The sequence below is a fragment of the Arachis ipaensis genome, chromosome B7, assembly GCF_059453495.1.
Source record: "Arachis ipaensis isolate K30076 ecotype BB chromosome B7, ASM5945349v1, whole genome shotgun sequence".
Taxonomy (NCBI): Eukaryota; Viridiplantae; Streptophyta; class Magnoliopsida; order Fabales; family Fabaceae; genus Arachis; species Arachis ipaensis.
This window is the reverse complement of record NC_142442.1, coordinates 66,102,631-66,113,468: the sequence shown is the minus strand read 5'-3', so window position 1 is coordinate 66,113,468 and position 10,838 is coordinate 66,102,631. Positions and strand designations below refer to the sequence as shown.

Genomic DNA, 10,838 nt, shown 5'->3' with positions numbered 1-10,838 from the left:
TTACTTGGACGACCCAGTGCACTTGCTGGTTAGTGGTACGAGTTGTGAAAAGTGTGATTCATAATTCGTGCACCAAAGCGACACGTCGTCCATAGGGAGGACACCATAAGGGCCGATTTGTTGATCTACAAACTCGACCGCATCAAAGTTAGGAGCATCAAGGTTGAAAGGCTCAATTGTTTTTTGCTTCTTACTAGGAGGGGCACCAGAAGCTGCAGCAGAAGATTGTGGAGGATCGACCAGACGAACCCGAGGAATAGGAATTGCTCTCCTCAGTTTGGGAGAACTCGGCACAGGAGGCATCACTAGAACCTGAGAAGATCCCTCTCCGGCCGCCTTGGCCGAGATGTTTAGAGCAGTAGTTGTCTTCTTCGCCTTTTTGTAGGCCTTCATAGAATCATTATTTTTCGACATCTCTGAAAAAATAGAATCAACCACAAAAGACAAGTTACAACATAGGAGAAGAAAAGCTCAGAAGCAAGTATAAAAACAAGTCAGACAGTACCCAAAGCAGTTCGAACCAAAGATAGATCACTCAAGAATCTCTTCGTATCTAGATGGGGAGGTTTCCCCCACAAATCTTCAAGAACAACTACAAAGGCCCGCTCAACCTCATTAAGCATCTCCCATGTATAACGCGGCACTCTCACATTCTTTTGCCACTCTAGAGGAAAAGCGGGCTCATCATTTTTATCAAGAAAAAAGGGGCGGACCCCCTCAACAGCACGAACTCGGAAGAAATAGTTCTTAAAATTTTTAAACGACTCATCATACATGGCAAAAGCTTTATGCCCCTGGGCCGGTCTGAAAGAGACCCAGGAAGCTTTCTTTTTGGAGGAACCTCCGGGCTTGGCCGAGACAAAAAGATAAAGAAAAAGAGTTTCAGAAGGTGTTATGCCTAACTCTTGGCAAAGCAGTTGAAATATTTTGATAAAACCCCAGGAATTCGGGTGAAGCTGGGACGGAGCAATGTTACATGACCACAACAGGTCAGTTTCAAAAGCAGTAAAAGGAAAAGTAACGTTTAATTGGCTGAAGAAGTATTCATAAGCATAGAAGAAGGGACGCTCCCCCTCGATGGAAGTCGGAAAACAAACTCTCTCATCAGAATCAGGGGCAACAAGCTCATAATCCCCCTCACGGGCACTGTTACCACAAATCCTATGGTGCTTCCTCAGCTCTGTGCAAAATTCAGCATCCACAACAGAAACACACAACAAGACAAGGGAGTCCAGCCAATCGGACATCGCCTCAGGAACTCTGGAAGACATCTCTACAATGTTATTGCGAGAAGACATGAGACCAACTAATCCTACAAGTAAGAAAAGAAGATGGGATTACTAAAAACATCTCGAACAAGGGAGAAAACAACTCAATACGATACAGGCGAACACACAGAAAAGGAAAACCCCAAGACTCAAACCAAAGTCCTGGGGTATCCTTTGGAGGCAATAATAAAATAAGGTTCCTAGTAAAAATCTACTTCTCGCACCCCATCACCTCTCAAAACAAGAAAAAAAGGCTCTAAACAGTAAGCATTTTCCATCAGATTAAAACACAAAAGTCTTCAAAAATATTGCCTTTCAGTCTAAGCCAGCAAAAACCATCCCCAAACATCAAGCACGCCAAACAGAAACCATTAAAGATACAACCTTTTTCAGAATCAGACAAAAGCAACCGTCAAATAAAGCAAGGAACAGATGCGGATAGCAATACCAGAACAGAAACAACAAGGAACATGCAAAGCCTTAAAAGCATCAAGCAAAAACAAAAAGGATCATGCAGAAGGTGGAGAAACCCCCAGAACGCACATTTCAACAACAATAAGGCACGATGGAAACAGAAAGATCCAAACTTTGGTGAAAGGAAAATCAAAATCAAAACCTCATCACAAAAACAAAGAGAAAGCACGAAATGGGACTAACCTGGAGACGAAAGAAGCTTCGAGGAAGAAAAATAGAGGCGCAGAAATAAAAGCTGCCCAGAAAATCGCCAAACAAACGCCAAAACACAAGAAAGCAGAAAGTGCAAACGAAAAATAGAGAGCGAAGAGAGCGGAGAAAAGAAGTTACGAAAAGGGCGAAGGAGAGAAACCGTTTCTGGGTTTTCAAAATCAAAAATAAAAAAGGAGAAACGGGGCAATTAATGTTAAAATTAATGAAAACATTAAACCCTCGCATGTTCTCGAAGCGCCGATATAAAAGCGCGCGCATTTAGAGGAAAAATGTTCTGCATTCAAAAGCTTCTACAAAGAAAGCGACAAAATGCTTGAGTTCGACTTCAAAGGACCAAAGTCAAAGACTTGACCTCGACAAAAGACCGAGCTCAAGCAGGGGCACTGTTCATACCCTGGGTCGCGCTACCCGACCTGGGATGATTGGTGACAAAGCGACCGACCTCTTCAGGTCAGGCTATCCGACCTCTTCTCAAAGAGGTCGGCCAAATCGACAAGAAAGCCCAACAAAGGGCCCAAATAGAGGAACACGACCCACATCCACAGGCAATCCAAGCCTATAAAGATAAAAGGTGGTTTCCTTGAAGATAAGCTGACTTCACCCCAAATAAGATAAGATAAGATAAGATAACTAACTTATCTTATCAGAAAGGTCAGCACACACTACTATAAATACACTGGAGCACCCAGGTATAACTCTTACTCTGATTCTACAATAAACCTGCTTAATACCCGTGCTAACTTAAGCATCAGAGTCTCTTGCAGGTACCCTCCACCCTCCGGTGGCCAAGGATCAGCAGTGCAGCAAGTCCAACAAGTCGGACACAACAGCTCCGGCAGCCACCTACCAGCCGGACACGCCATCTCTGACCAGTACAGAAGATCTCATCCGAGATCGACCTACAGTTTCAGGTAACCCTCGGAACATCGGGTATAATGCAAAAGGACCAAGAGAGTTTGTATGAGTATTAGACTCAGTTCAAGAGGCTATTGGAGTCTTGTCCACACCATGGATTGGATACTCAGTTGCTCATTAGTTACTTCACCGGAGGTCTTTGTGCGGATGATAGAAGATTGCTCACCGCCGCTAGTGGTTGTTCCCTTTCCAAAAACAAAACGGTGGGAGAAGCTTGGAGCTTGATAAATGATGTTTCCGAGGCTACACAACATGTAAGGGTAAGAAGCAATCCCTTCAAGGGTGTGGTAGAACCATCACCTTCCGAAGCAAGCTTGACCAAAGTGCTTGGAGATATGACCACCATCCTTACGAAAATGCATAAAGAGAAAAAAGCATTCTATTTGATCCAAGCCATCCAAGCCCCACCCCAAGTTGCCCAACTTGAAGGCCCTCCTAGAATTTGTGGCTTGTGCTCTAGCACCACACATTACACCGATCAATGTCACCAAATTCAAGAGGAGTATGCCTGGTATGCGAAATTGTTACTCTGAGGTTGTAAAATTTGTTGTTCGTTCTTTCCCTAACAATGGCGCCAATAACTGGTGCACAATACCATGGTCCAAACATAACTTCACAACTTCGCACAACTAATCAGCAAGTGCACTGGGTTATCCAAGTAATAAAACTTTATGTGAGTAAAGCTCGATCCCACGGATATTTTGTTGGTATGAAGCAAGCTATGGTCATCTTGTAAATCTCAGTTAGGCGGATATCAAATGGTTATGGAGTTTTCGAATAATAATAATAAATAAACAAAAAATAAAGATAAAAATACTTATGTAATTTATTGGTGAGAATTTCAGACAAGCGTATAGAGATGCTTTTGTTCTTCTGAATCTCTGCTTTCCTGCTGTCTTCATCCAATCAATCTTACTCCTTTCCATGGCAAGCTTTCTGTAAGGGCATTACCATTGTCAATAGCTACATCCCATCCTCTCTGTGAAAATGGTCCAAATGCTCTGTCACGGCATGGCTAATCATCTGGAGGTTCTCGATCATACTGGAATAGGATTTACTATCCTTTTGCGTCTGTCACTACGCCCAGCACTCGCGAGTTTGAAGTTCGTCACAGCCATCCCTTCCCAGATCCTACTCGGAATACCACAGACAAGGTTTAGACTTTCCGGATCTCAGGAATGGCCATCCATGGGTTCTAACTTATACCACGAAGATACTAATAACTCGGACTCGGTCCCCTGTATTAGATATCTAAGAGATATTCACTCTAGCTTGTTTGCATGTAGCACGGAAGTGTTTTTCAGGCACGCGTTCATAAGTGAGAATGATGATGAGCATCACATAATCATCACCTTCATCATGTTCTTGGGTGTGAATGGATATCTTAGAAGCGGAATAAGTTGAATTGAATAGAAAAACAGTAGTACTTTGCATTAAATCATGAGGAACAGCAGAGCTCCACACCTTAATCTATGGAGTGCAGAAACTCTACCATTGAAAAATACATAAGTGAAAGGTTCAGGCATGGCCGAATGGCCAGCCCCCATGATCTAAGAACTAGACGTCCCCAGATGTCTAATACAATAGTAAAAAGTCCTATTTATACTAAACTAGCTACTAGGGTTTACAAAAGTAAGTAATTGATGCATAAATCCACTTCTGGGGTCCACTTGGTGTGTGCTTGGGCTGAGCTTGAAGTTTAAACGTACAGAGGCTTCTTTTGGAGTTGAACGCCAAGTTGTAACGTGTTTTTGGCGTTCAACTCTGGTTCGTGACGTGTTTCTGGCGTTTAACTCCAGACTGCAGCGTAGAACTAGCGTTCAACGCCCTTTTGCATCGTCTAAACTCGGCCAAAGTATGGACTATTATATATTACTGGAAAGCCCTGGATGTCTACTTTCAAACGCAATTGGAAGCGCGCCATTTTGAGTTCTGTAGCTCCAGAAAATCCACTTTGAGTGCAGAGAGGTCAGAATCCAACAGCATCAGCAGTCCTTCTTCAACCTCTGAATCTGATTTTTGCTCAAATCCCTCAATTTCAGCCAGAAAATATCTGAAATCACAGAAAAACACACAAACTCATAGTAAAGTCCAGAAATATGAATTTAACATAAAAACTAATAAAAACATCCCTAAAAGTAACTAGATCCTACTAAAAACATACTAGAAATAATGCCAAAAAGCGTATAAATTATCCGCTCATCACAACACCAAACTTAAATTGTTGCTTGTCCCCAAGCAACTAAAAATCAAATAGGATAAAAAGAAGAGAATATACTATAAATTCCAAACTATCAATGAAACATAGCTCCAGTCAGATGAGCTGGACTTGTAGCTTTTTGCCTCTTGAATAGTTTTGGCATCTCACTTTATCCATTGAGGTTCAAAATGATTGGCATCTATAGGAACTCAGAGTTCAGATAGTGTTATTGATTCTCCTAGTTCAGTAAGTTGATTCTTGAACACAGCTACTTTATGAGTCTTGGCCGTGGCCCTAAGCACTTTGTTTTCCAGTATTACCACCGGATACATAAATGCCACAGACAGATAATTGGGTGAACCTTTTCAGATTGTGACTCAGCTTTGTTAAAGTCCCCAATTAGAGGTGTCCAGGGTTCTCAAGCACACTCTTCTTTTGCTTTGGACCTTGACTTTAACCGCTCAGTCTCAAGTTTTCACTTGACACCTTCACGCCACAAGCACATGGTTAGGGACAACTTGGTTTAGCCGCTTAGGCCAAGATTTTATTCCTTTAGGCCCTCCTATCCACTGATGCTCAAAGCCTTGGGATCCTTTTTATTACCCTTGCCTTTTGGTTTTAAGGGTTATTGGCTCTTTGCTCTTGCCTTTTGGTTTTAAGAGCTTTTGGCTTTTTCTGCTTACTTTTTCTTTTTCTATTTTTTTTTCTCCATTTTATTTTCTTTCTCTCTTTTTTTTTCAAGCTTTTGTATTCACTGCTTTTTCTTGCTTTAAGAATCATTTTTATGATTTTTCAGATTATCAAATAACATGTCTCCTGTTCATCATTCTTTCAAGAGCCAACATATTTAACATTCTAAAACACCAACTTCAAAAGACATATGCACTGTTCAAGCATTCATTCAGAAAACAAAAATTATTGTCTCCACATCAATATAATTAAACTAAGTTCAAGGATAAATTCGAAACTCATGTACTTCTTGTTCTTTTGTTTTTAAAACATTTTTTCATTTAAGAGAGGTGATGGATTCATATTCACTACTTTAAGGCATAGACACTTAGACACTAATGATCATGTAATAAAGACACAAACATAGATAAACATTTAACATAAGAAAACGAAAAACAGAAAATTTAAGAACAAGGAATGAGTCCACCTTAGTGATGGTGGCGTTTTCTTCTTGAGGAACCAATGATGTCCTTGAGCTCTTCTATGTCTCTTCCTTGTCTTTGTTGCTCCTCCCTCATAGCTCTTTGATCTTCTCTAATTTCATGGAGTATGATGGAGTGCTCTTGATGTTCCACCCTTAGTTGTCCTATGTTGGAACTTAGTTCTCCTAGGGAGGTGTTGATTTGCTCCGAATAGTTCTGTGGAGGAAAGTGCATCCCTTGAGGTATCTCAGGGATCTCTTGATTTGCAGTCAAATGTTCTACTACTGAGCTATAGACCCTTGAGATGAATCTCTCCATCTCCTATGACTTGGAGGTGGAAGCTTTTGTCTTCTCTTTTCTCTTTCTAGAGGTTTCTCTGGCCTTAGGTGCCATCAATGGTTATGGAAAAACAAAAGAGCTATGCTTTTACCACACCAAACTTAGAATATTACTCGCCCTCGAGCAAAAGAAGAAAGAATAGTAGAAGAAGAAGAAGATATGGAGGTGAGTTGATGGTTTGAATTTGAGTGGGTGGGTGTAGGTGGGTTGTATGATGGTTTTAGGGGAGTAATGGATGTGAGTGGTGAAGGGTTCTTGGGAAAGGGTGATATAGGATTATAAGGAGGTAAGGTGAGTGGAGGTATGTGGGGATTCTGTGGGGTCCACAGATCCTGAGGTGTCAAGGATTTGCATCCCTGCACCAATTAGGCATGTAAAACACCTTTGCATGCAATTCTGGCGTTTAAACGCCAAACTGATGCTTGTTCTGGGCGTTCAACGCCCAGATGTAGCATGTTTCTGGCGTTGAATGCCAGCTCCATACTTGTTTCTGGCATTCAGCGCCAGCTCCATGCTCTGTTCTGGCGTTGAACGCCAGCCAGATGCTCCTTACTGGCGTTTAAACGCCAGTAAGTCCTTCCTCCAGGGTGTGATTTTCCTTCTGCTGTTTTTTATTCTGTTTTTAATTTTTGTAATTATTTTGCGACTCCACATGATCATGAACCTAATAAAACATGAAAGAACAATAAAAATAAAAATAAAATTAGATAAATAAAAATTGGGTTGCCTCTCAACAAGCGCTTCTTTAATGTCAATAGCTTGACAGTGGGCTCTCATGGAGCCTCACAGATGTTTAGAGCATTGTTGAGACTTTCCAACACCGAACTTAGAGTTTGGATGTGGGAGTTCAACACCAAACTTAGAGTTTGGTTGTGGCCTCCCAACACCAAACTTAGAGTTTGATTGTGGGGGCTCTGTATGACTCTATTTTGAGAGAAGCTTACTGTGCCTCTTTTCCATGTTTACAGAAGGATGACCTTGAGTTTTAAACACAAGGGAGTCCTCATTCAATTGAAGGACTAGTTCACCTCTATCTACATCAATCACAGCTCTTGCTGTGGCTAGGAAGGGTCTTCTAAGGATGATGGATTCATCCTCATCCTTCCCAGTATCTAGGATTATTAAATCAATAGGGATGTAAAGGCCTTCAACCTTTACTAATATGTCCTCTACTTGTCCATAAGCCTATTTTCCAGAATTGTCTGCCATCTCTAATGAGATTTTAGCAGCTTGTACTCAAAGATTCCCAGTTTCTCCATTACAGAGAGTGGCATGAGGTTTATTCCTGACCCAAGGTCACATAGAGCCTTCTCAAAGGTCATGGTGCCTATGGTGCAAGGTATTAGGAACTTTCCAGGATCCTGTTCCTTCTGAGGCAATCTCAGTTGATCTAATACATTTAGTTCATTGGTGAATAGGGGAGGTTCATCTCCCCAAGTTTCATTACCAAATAAATTGGTATTCAGCTTCATGATCGCACCAAGGAACTTGGCAACTTGCTCTTCAGTAATATCCTCATTCTCTTCAGAAGAAGAATACTCTTCAGAGCTCATGAATGGCATAAGGAGGTTCAATGGAATCTCTATGGTCTCTAGATGAGTTTCAGATTCCTTTGGTTCCTCAGAGGAAAACTCCTTATTGATCACTGGACGTCGCAGGAGGTCTTCCTCCTTGGGATTCACGTCCTCCCCTTCCTCCTTGGATTCGGCCATGATGGTTATATCAATGGCCTTGCACTCTCCTTTTGGATTTTCTTCTGTATTGCTTGGGAGAGCACTAGGAGGGGTTTCAATGATCTTCTTACTCAGCTGGCCCACTTGTGCCTCCAAATTTCTAATGGAGGACCTTGTTTCATTCATGAAACTCAGAGTGGCCTTAGATAGATCAGAGACTAAGTTTGCTAAATTAGAGGTATTTTGTTCAGAGTTCTCTGTCTGTTGCTGAGTGGATGATGGAAAAGGCTTTCTATTGCTAAACCTGTTTCTTCCACCATTATTAAAGCCTTGTTGAGGCTTTTGTTGATCCTTCCATGAGAAATTTGGGTGATTTCTCCATGAGGGGTTATAGGTGTTTCCATAAGGTTCACCCATATAATTTACCTCTGCTATTTCAGGGTTCTTAGGATCATAAGCTTCTTCTTCAGAAGATGCCTCTTGAGTACTGTTGGATGCAGCTTGCATTCCATTCAGACTCTGAGAAATTATATTGACTTTCTGAGTTAATATTTTATTCTGAGCCAATATGGCATTCAGAGTATCAATTTCAAGAACTCCCTTCTTCTGAGGCGTCCCATTACTCACAGGATTCCTCTTAGAAGTGTACATAAATTGGTTGTTAGCAACCATGTCAATGAGTTTTTGAGCTTCTGCAGGCGTTTTCTTTAGGTGAATGGATCTACCTGCAGAAGTATCCAATGACATCTTAGCTAATTCAGACAGACCATCATATAATATATCCAGGATGGTCCATTCTGAAAGCATGTTAGAAGGACACTTTTTGGTCAGTTCCTTGTATCTCTCCCAAGCTTCATAGAGGGATTCACCTTCTTTCTGTCTGAAGGTTTGAACATCCACTCTAAGCTTACTAAGCTTTTGAGGAGGAAAAAACTTGGCTAAGAAAGTCGTGACCAGCTTATCCCAAGAGTTCAGGCTGTCTTTGGGTTGAGAGTCCAACCACACTCTAGCTCTGTCTCTTACAGCAAACGGGAAAAGCATGAGCCTGTAGACTTCAGGATCTACTCCATTAGTCTTAACAGTATCACATATCTGCAAGAATTCAGTCAAGAACTGAAAAGGATCTTCAGATGGAAGTCCATGAAACTTGTAGTTCTGCTGCATCAGAGAAACTAATTGAGATTTCAGCTCAAAGTTGTTTGCTCCAATGGCAGGAATGGAGATGCATCTTCCATGTAAATTGGAATTAGGTGCAGTAAAGTCACCAAGCATTCTCCTTGCATTATTATTATTTTTGGCTGCCATCTCCTCTTCCTTTTCAAAAATTTTTGTAAGGTTGTCTCTGGATTGTTGTATTTTAGCTTCTCTCAGTTTCCTCTTCAGAGTCCTTTTAGGTTCAGGGTCTGCCTCAACAAGAATGTTCTTGTCCTTGCTCCTGCTCATGTGAAAAAGAAGAGAACAGAAAATAATAATAGGGATCCTTTTTAACAGAGCATAGAGGTTCCCTTGTTGTTAGAAGAAAAGGGAATAAGAGTGAAGAAGAATGGATAATCCAAACTCAAGGGTGAGGATAAGAGCAATGGTTTGAGATGGAGAGAAGTGTTAGTAAATGAATAAATAAATAGAAGGAGATGAGGGAGAGGAAATTTCGAAAATAATTTTTCAAAAGGAGTTAATGATTTTCGAAAATTAAAGGAGAATTAAAATTAAAATTTATACAATTAATTAATTAAAAATAATTTTTTGAAAAACAGGGAGGTATTTTCGAAAATTAGAGAGGAAAAGTTAGTTAGGTAGTTTTGAAAGAGATAAGAAACAAACAAAAAGTTAGTTAGTTAGTTGAAACAAATTTTGAAAATCAAATTTTTAAAAGATAAGAAAATAAGAAGTTAGAAAAGATATTTGAAAATGATAAGATAAAAAGATATTTTTGGAAAGATATGATTGAAATTAGTTTTGAAAAAGATTTGATTTTTAAAATCACAATTAATGACTTGATTCACAAGAAATCACAAGATATGATTCTAGAATTTAAAGTTTGAATCTTTCTTAACAAGTAAGTAACAAACTTAAAATTTTTGAATCAAAACATTAATTGTTGATGATATTTTCGAAAATATGATGTAAAATTAAGAAAAATAATTTTAAAAAATATTTTTAAAATTTTTGAAAATAAATAAGAAAAATGAAAAAGATTTGATTTTTGAAAAAGATTTTGAAAAAGATAAGATTTTTAAATTGAAAATTTGATTTGACTCATAAAAACAACTAGATTTTAAAAATTTTTGAAAAAGTCAACTCAAATTTTTGAAAATTTATGAGTGAAAAAGGGAAAGATATTTTTTTTATTTTTGAATTTTTAATGAAGAAAGAGAAAAACATGAAAAAGACTCAATACATGAGAATTTTTAGATCAAAACAATGAATGCATGCAAGAACACTATGAATGTCAAGATGAACACCAAGAACACTTTGAATGTCAAGATGAACATCAAGAACTTATTTTTGAAAAATTTTCAAGAAAAGAAAAGATGCAAGACACCAAACTTAGAGATTTTTCATGTATAGACACTATGAATGCAATAATGCATATGAAAAACAAGAA

At 39.5% G+C, this 10,838-nt stretch overlaps 1 non-coding gene across 1 annotated transcript; it reads left to right on the top strand.

The window, feature by feature from the left end:
• Positions 1–9,034: 9,034 nt before the first annotated feature.
• LOC148552856 (small nucleolar RNA R71) lies at positions 9,035–9,142 on the top strand. The gene has a single exon (XR_015892563.1). It is a non-coding gene; the product is annotated as a small nucleolar RNA R71 (small nucleolar RNA).
• The last annotated feature ends 1,696 nt before the right edge of the window (positions 9,143–10,838 follow it).